This window comes from Nesoenas mayeri (assembly GCF_963082525.1).
Source record: "Nesoenas mayeri genome assembly, chromosome: 1".
NCBI lineage: Eukaryota > Metazoa > Chordata > Aves > Columbiformes > Columbidae > Nesoenas > Nesoenas mayeri.
The window spans coordinates 8,947,142-8,960,598 of record NC_137541.1 but is presented as its reverse complement, the minus strand read 5'-3'; the positions used below and the strand labels follow the sequence as shown (position 1 = coordinate 8,960,598).

The 13,457-nt window shown below is 38.5% G+C and overlaps 1 protein-coding gene across 1 annotated transcript in view; it reads left to right on the top strand.

Annotated features, from left to right (window-relative positions):
* The window catches only part of GRM3 (glutamate metabotropic receptor 3), a gene marked incomplete at both ends in the record, with an annotated part of 44,184 nt that overhangs the window by 19,855 nt on the left and 10,872 nt on the right, over positions 1-13,457 (top strand). The window lies entirely within an intron of this gene.

Here is a 13,457-nt window from a genome sequence, read left to right as displayed (position 1 = left end):
GGGTGCCATTCCCGGAAAGTCTGCATAAACCGCAGACCAGCAATAGCTTCAAAATTGTTATAGCAGCATATTTAAGTGAAGGTGCTCTGACATCCCTAAAGCAGCAAATAGCTCTCCATCTCAGCTTTCTCTACTTGAATATTTATACAACCCACCACTTCAGTTGAACTGTGAAAAACTGAAGTTATGTAGTCTGTGCCTTGGATGTAACTTATAGGCAGCTGCTTTGGTCATATTAATAATGCAGCCTTTAGGCATTTTATAAATGTCTAGATTGCAGTGCCCATGTGGGTGTGCAAATGAGGATGAGATTAGACACCCTGTGTTTATGGAGAAACACATAACTGAATAACTAGCAATGATTCTCTTTCAGATCACATATTTTAGAGACAGAAGGCTTCGTAACCTAATTTCTCTAAATCACAGACTTATGTGTTTGCCTGCTGCTTCGTTTATAATAGTTATTATTTCGTCTTTTGTTTCACTGGCAAATGTCATGTGAATCCCAGACAATGAGGGTCCGCAACAGTCAAAGTGCTCGTGGAAGCAGGAAGAGTCACAAAGCCTTTTCATCCCCCAACCATGCACACTCAATTTTCTAGTCCCACTGGTCTTTACAATAGGGGGACAACTCAGGACATACGATAAGGTTCTATTGTTATTCTTCATGCATTTTTACCTGTGAGAGATATCCACAGATAGCTGAAAAGATGTCAGGTCTGCTTCTTTCTTCTTGTGACCTGGAAGGACAAGGTATCATGTGAGAAAAGAGTTTGGTTCAGGATTCCTACTCTTCCATTTTAGCATCTAATTTGGCTCTGAAAATCCAATGGGAGGACCAGATTATTCTCTATTACTCACCATGGAAGGGCTCTTCAGCACTTCCAGAAGTAATCTCCATCTCACTTGCCTGTTGAGGTGTTATTTTAGGAACTGAAAAAGACAGAGTCTGTGATCAGAACACAACAACAATGGTGTTAATGAGGATGAGGACAAGGATGTGAGAAGATTGCACAAGGACACACTTGGACAGTGTGACACATTGGGAAAATAAACTACTCTTTTGAGTAATCCAGGTGTGTCCTGGACTTCCAGTGAGTCCCCAGGAAAACTGGCTTTTTCAAGGTGATGAAGAAAACTACAGAAAGTCACAAACTCAGATGTCTAGTCCCAAAGATAACTAAATGCTATTTTTTACCAAACTTCTGGGTTTTTTTTGACAGCTAACAATTATACTAGAAAGGCAGAAGTGGAAGCATAATCTGTAGAAAAGTATCTTTTCTAAAATGACCTTAGTGTCAATACATTCCTGGAAGACATGTTTGCTTCACCCAGTCAAGCACCACGCAAAGATATTCCCAGGCTAACACTGACCAAAGGGGATTTGGTTCCAAACCAGTATAGCTGCAATAATGTGACACTAACCTTCAGCCCAGCCTGGTGCTGCAGTTTAGACATGTATCTTGGCCTGAATCCTATATCACTTCCATGCAGCATATTTCCAGGCAAACCTGTCACAAGCTGCCTGCTGTACTTGTACTTGTTAAACTGCAGCCCAGATGAGCATGTGAATCTATTTCAGCTTTCTGCGAAGCCTGAACTATTCCCTTCAAGCTTGTCTTGCCCATTTCTCACTCCCAGTGCAGCAAAAAGCAGCTTAGTGACTGTCGTGTATCTCTGTCTAGAAGCAAGAAAAGAACTCAAACCAACCTCAAAACATCCCTTGTGCAAATTTTTGCATTAACGTAAATTTTGCCAAATATTCACAGCCTTTGCCTTTGTGTAAATGGTCTCATGAAATAAAAGTAGCACTTAGGGCAAAAGTTTCAGAGGAATGACTGAAAGGATTTCCTACACAAATTTAGCTTTGTTATTCACACAAGTGTTAGTGAGCATTTTTAAGAAAAAAAACTGCTCAGTGCAGTAGGTCACACCTATCTTCTAAATGAGAATTCAAAAAGCAATCAGTTCTGCACTTTTGTGGAGCAGAAACTCCTTTCATGTATGACTATTCTTCATAAACTGACCTTTTACACAATTCCTGTCAACTGCAATCTGGATGGACCTAGCTGACAAATGTGTTAAAGGGTGACTTTCATTTCCTCATCTGTTAGACCCACGTTTCTAAACACTTCTAAAAGCGTTTCAGAGAATGTCTGCTTTGGCATCACTGCAATATTTATGGCTATTTTTTTAGTACATATGGAATGTAATGTAAAAAGATATTTCATTGCTGTTATCTGGATGAGTCATTTCCTTTTGTTTCCTTCTTCCTGCCATGGAAGTGTATTTTGTCTAAGGATATAACAAATGAAAACAAAGAATACTAAAATTCTTCAAGGCAGGGGGAACAACACGTATCTTCATGCACAGACGCATCAGAAACAGAGAAACTTGTAAAAAAAGGTCCACATACCCTAGCTGTAGCATGGCTCAGGCACAGGAACAATCCTTTGGTTTGCTTTGTCACCTCTTGCTCCAGCCATGAAGCCATAAATCAACATCAACTCAACTGCTCACTATTGAAATGTAAAAGGGTTCACCACTGAGCCAGAAATGACAATATCTCCAAATATAAGTCTTCAAAGTTAAGGCATGTAAATAGTAAAGTAATTATGTCCCTGCTCATTGCAGGGGGGGTTAGACTGGATGATCTTTGAAGGTCCCTTCCAACCCAAACTATTCTATGATTCTATGATCATTAAGTTGGCTTGTAGAGTCTGCACACCAAGACTCATCACCTCCTTAGTGCACTGAAAGAACAGCACAGAGTCAAATGTGGTGGGGATGTGAATGGAGGTTGCAAACACCCAGTAAATAAAAAGCAGAAGGGGATGTACCCCACAGTCTGAAGGCCCCTGCCTCCTCAGTCTTGCATGCCTTTTTCATCTCCTACAGTTCTGCTTTTCTTGTTATAAGCCCATCTTTCTGCTCGCCAACATATGAATCATCTCATGTCTTCAAGACTAACGGCACGTATATATCTAGCACTTTTCCTACAGAAGAAATTCAAGAGTAACTTCTGAAGGCTGGGAGATATTAACTTTCTAAATGTGTATGTGCAATCACTCCTCAATTCAATACGATTTTCATGCAGTGCATTTTCCTATTTGCTGCTCTATACAGATTCTAGGCAATTTGACGGACAACGGAATAAGCTAATGCAACTATCTCGTTTTACTTATGAAATATTTAACACTTCTGTAGATGAAATATGTTGCTTAGCTAGGAAAACTCTGCAGTTTTAGCCATGGAAGGAATTGCACCAGGCTCAGTGGAAACAGGGAAACTATTAGTGTGAGAAAACATGGCAAAGCTCAGCCTTGAACAAAGTCCTTACACAGAATGTATTACATGTGCCATAGAAATCCCATGTAACTCTGTAGCTGAGAGCATATGAACTTTCAGGGTGAACTGTGATTTATGGTGGTTGAATCTGACACCACTTTACTCCATGACTCAATACCAATCATGCAGTCATATGAGAAGTTTGGATCAGAAAACACACACATATATACACACAAACACGCTCACAAGAGCATTCACTCTCTGTTCTTTAAAATTTGAGTTTACTTAACCTAACTCTACAGTAAAAGATAAAATTTAATGTAAGATTGATGAGTTTGAATTGGCAAAAAGTGAACAGCAAATCAAAGAGAGTGATCTTTTCCTATCGAAGACAAGGGAGAACCTCCTGGTGTTCAGGTAGCGGCATTGGTGACTTGCAGCTTCCACAACCAGAGGATAGTCCCAGAGTGATTCTTCTCTCAGTTTTCCCTTTGTTCCTTTTCTTGCAGGAGCCATTACTGTCCTTGTAGCTTCTTGTTGTCTCTTTTACCTTTTCACCATACACAGGATGCTTTGCATGTGCTCTATACATGTTTTTCCTCTTGATTATGCCCTAAAAAACATCCTCCCTTGTTGCCAAGGTGGAATTTCTTTAGTGACTGTGTGTAGCTCTGGAGCCTCAAGCATCTTTCTGTGTTTCTGCCACATAACTTTCCTGCTCTCTTCTTGTGGGAACACTTTCTCTGTGGCTCTTTATCTTTTACGGTAGATATTAAATTTGCTACAAAACACTAGAAAATGCTTGATCATAAGCAGAAGTGTATGGCATGGTTTTGCTGGACTCTTCTAGCCTCAGCAACAACAACATAGCTGCCTGTAAAAGCAGAAGTTTGTGCTCTTAAGGTCCCTTCCAAGTCTATTCCTTTGACTTCAATAACTGTACATCAAGTGCCTCCATAAATAATTATTATCTATAGCTTCTCCAAAATAGAGTGTTTCCATGGTATTTATCTATGATTCTGATGGATAAAGCAGCTGATCACTGCTCCAAGATATTGATATCAGCTTGGTAGCAGAGATTGGCCTGCTGTGCCAGGACAGAACTCCACCAGACAGTGGCAAATAAGACGGTGTATGAAGCTGCTATTGGGAACTGACAAAAATATGCTGAAAAAAGTTTGTTAAACTTCCTCTATTACATTTGCACATCTATTTGAATAAATAGCTAATGGCTAGTTAATGGTCCAGTGACTGAAAGAATAAAAAGCCCATCTTTAAAGGGTCTTTAGAGAAGAAAATATCTCAAGTCGGATGAAGGCTTAAGGCGGTGCTGTTAATGTCCTTTCCAGATCTCTAAAACACTTCATCAGTGTAAGCCTATCAATGTGTCTCTGCTTCCACCATTAAACAGGCAAATAAATCAACATTTTCTTTTTACATTTTCCCCTGAGGTCCAGTGATTGCTGTTGCTGTTGCTGAACCGATTCAGTGGAGCAAAACATTAGCAAAAATGATTTTGTGCTCTCAGCTTTATCTTTTCTTCCTGAGAGCAGAAGAATTTGCAAGTGTTAATAGGACATGCAGCTCGCACGCTGTAAGATAACACACACCAATGAACACTGATGATGTAAGGAGTGGTGATACGCTACCTTTGCAGCTGGTGTGTGATATGCATGAATAACCTTAAAAGCCAGGAGTTCTTATCCTTTATCTCACTATCTTTTTACTGAAATTCATTGTTGTGAGTAGCCCACTTTCACCTCTACGTTGGCTGACTCAGTATTTGGTCATTAATGAGATATACTCTGTTAAATACTGACTTAACCTGTCATTTTAGTAGATGTGTGTTTACAGCCATCACATTATTACATTTAAAGAGTAAAAAGAAAATCCAGACACAAACCTTTACAAGGGGAGATGAGTTACATTTAATGTGTGTGGTTGGCCTCAGTCTGATGATTTCTCAAAATTCAAGCCAGCCAGATTTCATATCTTCTTCTACACAACTCACTTTGTGATCTAATAACTGGAGAACTATCGATGGAAGAAGCTACCTGCCTTCCTGATGGCAACTCGGTTTGGCCAGAGCCCACTTTTGGAGGTGTCTGTTTCTCTCCACTGACTATAGGAGCTCCATACAAAATCTACACTCTTGATGTAGCCACTCTAATCAAGTTTATGTTAAAGAAATACACACCACTTTTTTCATGCATATGTCATATCCACAGAGAAAACTGATCCACTTCAGAATCTCACACCATAGATGTGCAAAACGTTCACATTTCCAGCTGAACTCCAAGTCTTCTTTGTCTTCCACCAACATTATATCAGATATGCCAAATACTATAACCGAGCAGTGTAGTATGTCTGAGTATAAAGGTTTTTATGGGTGTTTCACCATAGCATTGTTTCTTTAATCCAGCTCTGAAACAATCTACAACTGCTTTTTTTCCACAAACTGCTTAATAAATTTGAGCTTCAGTTATTTCAAAAAGATGCTCTCCTTAGAATTCACTACTTACGGTTTTATTTTCCTGCTGGAAATACAATTTCATTTTGCAAATTACCTTCTTATTAGCCATTTGTAGGGTGATTGCTGAGAGTTTTCAGTAGCTTCGTAACAAAAAAACATAGCATAGAGTCATAAGATTTGTAGGAAGAGACAATACATTTATTAGACTGCCCACATATCTGGAAAAAATACAGAAAAGCTTTTGGTATAACTTCTCTTTGCCATATCTTGTTTTGCACCTTGATCAGACCTTGTGTTTTTAAACTATATAGTTTTAAAGAAGCGAACAAAAGCAATCGCTCTGCAAATGGATACTAATGTGGTTGTTTTCAAAGTGAAATTGTGTTTCCAGAAGGAAATAAAAATCTGATATACTGAACTCCAAGCAAAGCTCTTCCTTCAAAATAACTGAAGATCAAATTTCTTGAGCAGTATTTCTGATGGCTTAATGAAGTGACCTTGGGCCTGAAAGCTTGTGTGCTTCTTCCATCTATAGACTAGTCTAGTAAAAAATATGGTCACTCTTATAGGCTTGAAATTTCTTTAATCTTAGATCGTCACAGCTACAGTATTACTACTACTAATAATAGTATTGCATTATAAGTAATTAAATTTATGTCAGCCCACCTGATTTGGGCATGTCTTCATATCAAGTCAATTACGAAATAACAGACAGAGGGTCTATTTCATGGTTCATTTGGTCCTGATATCCAAGGACAAACTAACTAAATTATTCAGACCACTTCCTGGAAACACCTCTCTAATCCTCAAGTTCCCACAGAGAAGAGTGTGCTTTAACCAACTTGCTTTAATATCTTAATAACTGAATCTATTCATATTTCCTTCAGGCTGACAAAGAAGGACAAAAAATATTATTAGGTATTCAACACTTCCCTAGCCATCAGCTAGTATATGCAGTCTGGGGATGGAATTAGCACATCATGGAATGGTGCCTCCAAAAAGAGAAGGATTCATACCTTGTGACATAAGTGATTTCCTCACTTAGTCCAAAAGTCAATTTTAGCAAAATTAAAACACAGTTTCAACCTCTTTCAGCTGCACCCTGGGTATATTGAGAGTAAAGGGGTAAGGCATGGCACCAGTTCCCAGAACTGAGGTTTAAAGAGAATGTTCCTCACCCAGAAGTCCAAATGGGACACATAAAACTCAAAAGTCTATCATTGGCAGAAAGCTCCAACCAAAATCTCAAGCTCTGAATGCAATTTTAATGTTCAGCAATTGGCAGATCAGTCACCAGCAAGCTTTTTTTTTCTCGGACCTGAACACTTCAAGAGATACCAAAGACCAACCCAGAACTTACAGTTCCAGCTCCTGAGCTTTTGTGTTGTCAACCTAACAGTGACCATAATTCTTTATAATGGGATTGGGTTCCCCTTGCTTCTGTTTACAAAATAACTAGTTGGCCTGAGGGAGGAGACAGGCAGTTTAAAGTCATGGTGTAATTTCCTCTGTAATTGCAAGTTGATTGCCAGTATAAATTACCTTGCATGCATTTTGGCCCTTTGCCAGCCATTTCCTAAAGTGGATAATCTTAAATTAAAAGAGTGGTACAAATTGAAAGGCATTGCTATGTGGGAATCTCACAAATCATTGATATCAATTATCAATCTAGCAGACTTATTAAAAAAAAAAGAGAAAAAAGAAAAACACCTTGGAAGATTTTCCATGAATTGATTTATTTTAAAGTTGGACTAACACAAAAAAAAAAAAAAAAGGCAAACAAACTTCAATAAATGTTCTTAATTTCAAGGGATATGTTTTGCATTTTTAAGGAGAAATATAATGACTGTAAAACATTTGTGCGCCTTTTGCCTTTCACATCTCAAACTCCAAATCCTTTAAGGAATCAGAAATCTGCTTTCTAATTCCCTAAATTGCTTTTAAAAATAAGAGTGATTTCATAATTTCCTTGATGAAGGGCTGTATGTTGGCATCTAGTTCATTTTCCCACATAAGCCCAAGGGCCACACAAGCAAGAGGACAACACACACCTGAAAATGTAAAACATTGTGTTCAAGGGAAGTGTTGCACAGGAAAAGTAGCTAGAGAGTTCTGCTTTCAGTCAGGCTAAGGAGAATGACAAGCTGAATTAATCCCTCTAATCTTTTGGATCCTTTTTAGTTTATTTTGTCCATGTCACTTTTCTGCTGGGCTATTCTCTCTGATAACCTCTGCAGCGGTGACGGCAGCCGGTGCACACAGCTGGCAATAGACACCCATTCTCAGACACATTGCTGAGAGCTTGTACGAGTTGCTGTCACTTGGCACTCCAGCTGTGAGCCTTTCTGTTCCAAATATCGATGACAGTCATCTCACCTAACTTCAACACATGTATCATAGATGTGTTTTAGCTACTCCCTCTCATTAGGGTCGGCAGGAAAAGAACAGGTACAGTTCAGCTGAGCTACCCGAGATACCTACTCTAAGGTGACCCCCAGAAATGCCCATTTTCTTTTGTAGGACAGAAGATTATGATAACTAACTCATGTGCAGATATCTGCGTGATAGATATTTGCAGCTAGGCCTGGGGAAACATTTCTGTCTCTGACTGTTACAAATGCTGTGGAGGCCTATGATATGTTAAAATTCCCTACAAGAAGCGAGTTTCTAACCTGAGAGAGGAACTATAGAGATGAATGTAAAACCTGTAGACACAGGTGGGAAAATTACACTTGATGAGGACTAATCAGCCTCATTAATTTCTCAAATGAGAAGAAGCAACACTGCAAATGACCCAAACACATCCAGAAATTATCGTGCAGAGGTTAAAAGTGACTACTTGTCCCTGTGAAAACGGATATTTTAAGCCCATTATTTGATAATTGTGGAGATGTACAGTTTAGTGACACCTCACTCTGAGCATTCCCTATATTAACTTTAAAACTGCCAGATCTCAATGTCCCTTCTGCCAATCAGGTGTGAATTCAGCTCTGCTATGCTGAAATAAAGACAAGACTGAGTGCATCAGGTCTCCTTTAGTGGGTCTGAATACTCAGTCAAGCACAAATAAGTTACTTCAATCTCAACAATCTATAGCTACATAAAAAAAAAATAAAAGAAAAATAAAAGATATATGCGTTCTCAGGGTCCTTTGTGATACTTTTCAAGATAATGCATCATACACACAGATGAGCCTGTTGGACAAATATTCCGTATCCTGTTGTTATATTATTATCAAGACTCTTCCTTACAGTGCTTTAATAAGGCACTGCCCAGGATATATAACAGAAAAGAGTAGGGGGTGTTAAAAAAACTATATTTTTCTGTTATAAAAACAAATGACTTGTTTTTCAGTCTTAAGAAGTTCAGAGTTTTTGCAGCACCATCTAGTGAGACTAAAGAGGTTTTACTCAACTTTTCTGAAACTCCAGCCTGTTCCCTCTTTACATTTCCATTTCTTTTTAATCCCGATCTCGTTATAGTTTGTTGGCTGAAAGTCTTTGGGGTCAACAAGCTGTTGAAGAGGGTGCCTTTGGTGCACACAATAGCTCTTTTTACATCTCTTTCTGAACCGCACAAAATCCCACAGCTTCGCAAACTGCCGAGCTGAAAAACTGCCGAGCTTTCATCAAGCCTTGTTATTAATGAATTGCCTCCTAGCTAGTGAGCTGCACCTCTGATCTGTACCTTGTTTTGAAAGAATACAATCTGCAAGCAAAGAACAGATGCGTGTTTTATTGGAGATGAAGTATGTTCTCAAATGTAGGCATACCTGTCATCATTCCTACCAAGAAGCATTACAGATGATATTTTCTGTAAGACAACATCTATATAGTCAGCTCTGTGCCAGACATTAGCAAGACTATGCAAAATATCCCTTCTGGCTCAAAGATGATGCTGGCAAACAAAACTCCACCTGATTCCAAGCCAGTTAAGATGATGCTCATATTTTCCAAGGCTTCTTTGTCTCTTAAAAGTTTCCCTGTGCCTAATTAGGATTAAGCCTGCTTTGTTTTCTTCATCTACTCATCTGTGGCTAAAAAATCCTGGAGTGCTTTCACCCAACTGAGCCAGAGTGTGAAATCAGAAGTATTTAAAAAAAGATTTCTCATACAGTCCTTTAAAGCAACATTTTTGACCAATAACAAAATAAATTCCCTCCCTTCAGAACATTTTTTCTGAACTCTTTCATGTCACCAAGAGCTGTACATCACCGACACCAAAAATAATAAAGATTTCTAAATGGAAGCCACTCATCTGCTTCTAACAGCACATGAGCACATGCTTGCAAGTTTTGTGATTGCTGGAAAAGACGATTCTACTGTAGGAAGGTGGAAACAAAATGACATAACTGACTGTATAAAAGCTATAATGTTGGTTTATGTTCTTATCCATATCTGCTACTAGATCAGTTGTAACACTAGGCAGTCTTTCCTCTCTTATGTGAAACTGAAGGAGCTTGTCCTTCAGTTACACAGTGGAATCCTCTCCAACGATGGGATTTCTTCAGTGAACTGACAGAAGTGGCTGCCTGCACTGCGGCTCCATAGGTTTCTGTCTTCTGTGCTCTGTGTACCTGAGTGTCCCTCCTGTACTCATAAATGTCACATCTTCATTGCTGAACTGCTGCAAGCTGGAGCACAAAGCATCACTAGTTTATCTTTAAGTCACTTTTAATTATTCTTTTTACCTTGATAACTTCCTTAATATTTTCTCTTGGATAACTGCTTTGCATAAGGATAATTAATTTCATGAAGTGCAAGGAGAGAAGATTCAAAGATGCCGCACAAAGGAAATGAAGTTTGTATCGTCATTCAGACCCCTGTTAGATAACAGCATGGATAGATGCAGAGAGTTTTGTCTCCCATCTCCCACAGGACAAATCCAAAACAGCTTGGCTACAACTCTGAAAAACATGTGCCAGCAATGCCTGTTATAAAGATTGTAGGTTTATTCATAAAACTGAAATTTAACTATGAAAAAATTCTCAGATTGACTTATTATATGGTCTGATATTTCACCTCTGGGAAAATAATTTTTTAATACACAAAAATAATTCTTTTTATGCTAGAGCATCAAGTCCTGCTTTTATACTATATTATTGCCTATAAGCATCTTATTTTTATTATTATTATTATATCATATTTTCTGAAAACATGATTTTTTTTTAAATAGTTCTACAGGACCTAGTATGTGTTGATAAATTTCAATTAAAATGCCTTAGTTATTTTATATGTAATCAGTGGGTATATTAATTGCTGCCACCCAGTGGGCTTATTTGTAGGCTTTGTCTCACCATTCTATAATTTAATACATCATTGTTTGGTTAAATGATTTCATTTTCTCCATCTGAAGGAGGGCAATTCATTTTCCTCTATCAGCAGCCACTAAAAATGAATGTTTCAAGCTACAAGCTGTGGTTGACTTATCAAATATTGTCCTACAGAAATCTTTTCTTTGTATTTGTGGCATGGGAACTGCCCCATGGAAGGCAATGTATGCATGAGCTTCAACCTAACTATATGTGTGATTACCTTCTCTTGGTCCTAGACCTACCTGTCAAGTCAAAGCCAGATACTTTGCTCTATTTAAATGATAAATATTGCAGCAGAACTAAGTTGTTAAACATGTTACATAGCAGAAAGTGTCTCCTGAATATTGCTGATATTTCTGACCGTCATGTAGCTTGCACTGGGGTACTCGTGCACCCAAAGTTATACACCTGACAGAAGTTAAGCCGTGCAATCACTTTGCAGGTTGTCTCACTTACCTGCAGCTCCGGTGGTGCCACCAGAAGTCACAGGCTTTCAGCACACCTCAGGAGCTGGCCTGTATAACACCAAAGTGAATAAATTGGCTCTTAAAACTGGGCTGCTGTGTTAACAGCTTCTACAATCTACGTAAGTGTTATGAATAATGAAATAAGACACGGGCAATGACAACACATTATTGAGGACCTGTTAAGTGCTGCATTATGATTGCATTTTAATGCTGCTCCTGCATCAGAGAGCTTGCATGCCTGTGCATGAGGAGGAGGAGGTAGGGAAGGGAAGCTGCTTAATCTTCTTGTTGACCTATATTTTGAATTTAGCTACCTGTTTAATTTAGAGCATGTTATTTCCAGGTGGAGTGGCCATTTGGAGGAGTATTATGCTGCCCTTAATTTTTGTGTACTCAAAGGTCTTGTTGGGCTAGATAGTAGTGCAATTAGATGCCAACAGCCAATAAAAAGATTAAAAAATCCTTTTACATATTGCTGGGTTACCCTGGCCTAGTCCATAATCCTGCAAACCAAGGCTGCCCACCACCGTAGTTGACACAGATGAGGTGGTAAAGCTCAAGATAGGGCAAGGATAAGAACAGAGTCTTGGCTCAAACCTAGAAGAAAATATAGCTGGACATATATTATCTTCCAATCTTGCCCTGAGATAAGAATAAAGTTGTGAAAGACATGCACTCCAATTTGAGCACCTGGGAAGGTGCAAGTTATGCATCAATCCTCCAATCAGGGCTTTTGTGCCAAAGAAAACACTGCCCTTTTTACTGACACTAGTGTAATTATTGCAAAATAAGGTAACACTCCACAGGAATAAAGGTGAAAGAATTTGACCTCAGCAATATATAGAAGCTTAATAAACCTACTGCAAGAAATTCTAAGTACCTGGAGGTTGAAGTAGAGGAAGATATTGCATCCTTATTCAATATTGCTCATGCTCAAGCACAGCATGGGCACAGATGCAGGGAAAGGGATTTACTCCAGCAATGACAGTGAAACCACTTCTGTAACCAAAGACACTGGGGAATGAAATCACCTTTATTGCTCATCAATGGAAAAAAACAAAAATAATAATAATAATAATAATAATAATAAAAAAAACCGTCACCTTTTGCTTCCTGCCTATGAAGCTGTTCACTTTTGATGCTACAGTGAATGACCAATAAATCACAAGGTAAATGCAATTTCCTCCAACATTTTTAATATTTCTTCATTCCCTGCATGAGACTCAGCTGGAGGGAAAACAAAAACTCTCCAGAGCTTACCGGTTGGAAGTGTTACAATATTGATTCCACAGAAGGTCATATATCCAGTTTGTGACTTTTTCATCTATTCCTGAAACAAGACACAGGACTAAAGCATCACATGTTGGCAATCTCAGATCAGACAAGAAATATCAGAAACTGGTAAAATTGAAACAAAATAGGAAGAATTCAAAACATCCTACAACACAGGGAGAAGTGTAAAAGACATGGTAAGAATTTGTTGAGGACTTCATACATTATCCTCAAAATGAATCTGCTATTCAACTGCATTACACACTGTTGGCCTCAAAACTGACATTTATTGATCTAAACATTTAAATTTCCTTTTATCACTACAGCCAAATTTCACCAAACAATGCTGAGTCTCATTTAGAAGGACACATCTTTCTTTTAAGAGAAAATGTGAAAGGTACCACTTATGGATACTGGGGGAAATAACTGGAGAACTCATTTGTGTTCAGGGCAAAATAAGTAAGGATATTGGTAATCTAATCTAAGTTTCCACTTTCATAAATAAATCTCATGCAGTAAAGTGAAACAGAATCCTATTATCTGGATTCTTCAGAGTTCAAAAATGAGACAGACAAAGATCTCTTGGCTTACCTGTTGGGTCTTGAATTGGTTTCTACAAGTCATAGGTGCCTGTGCTTGCCAA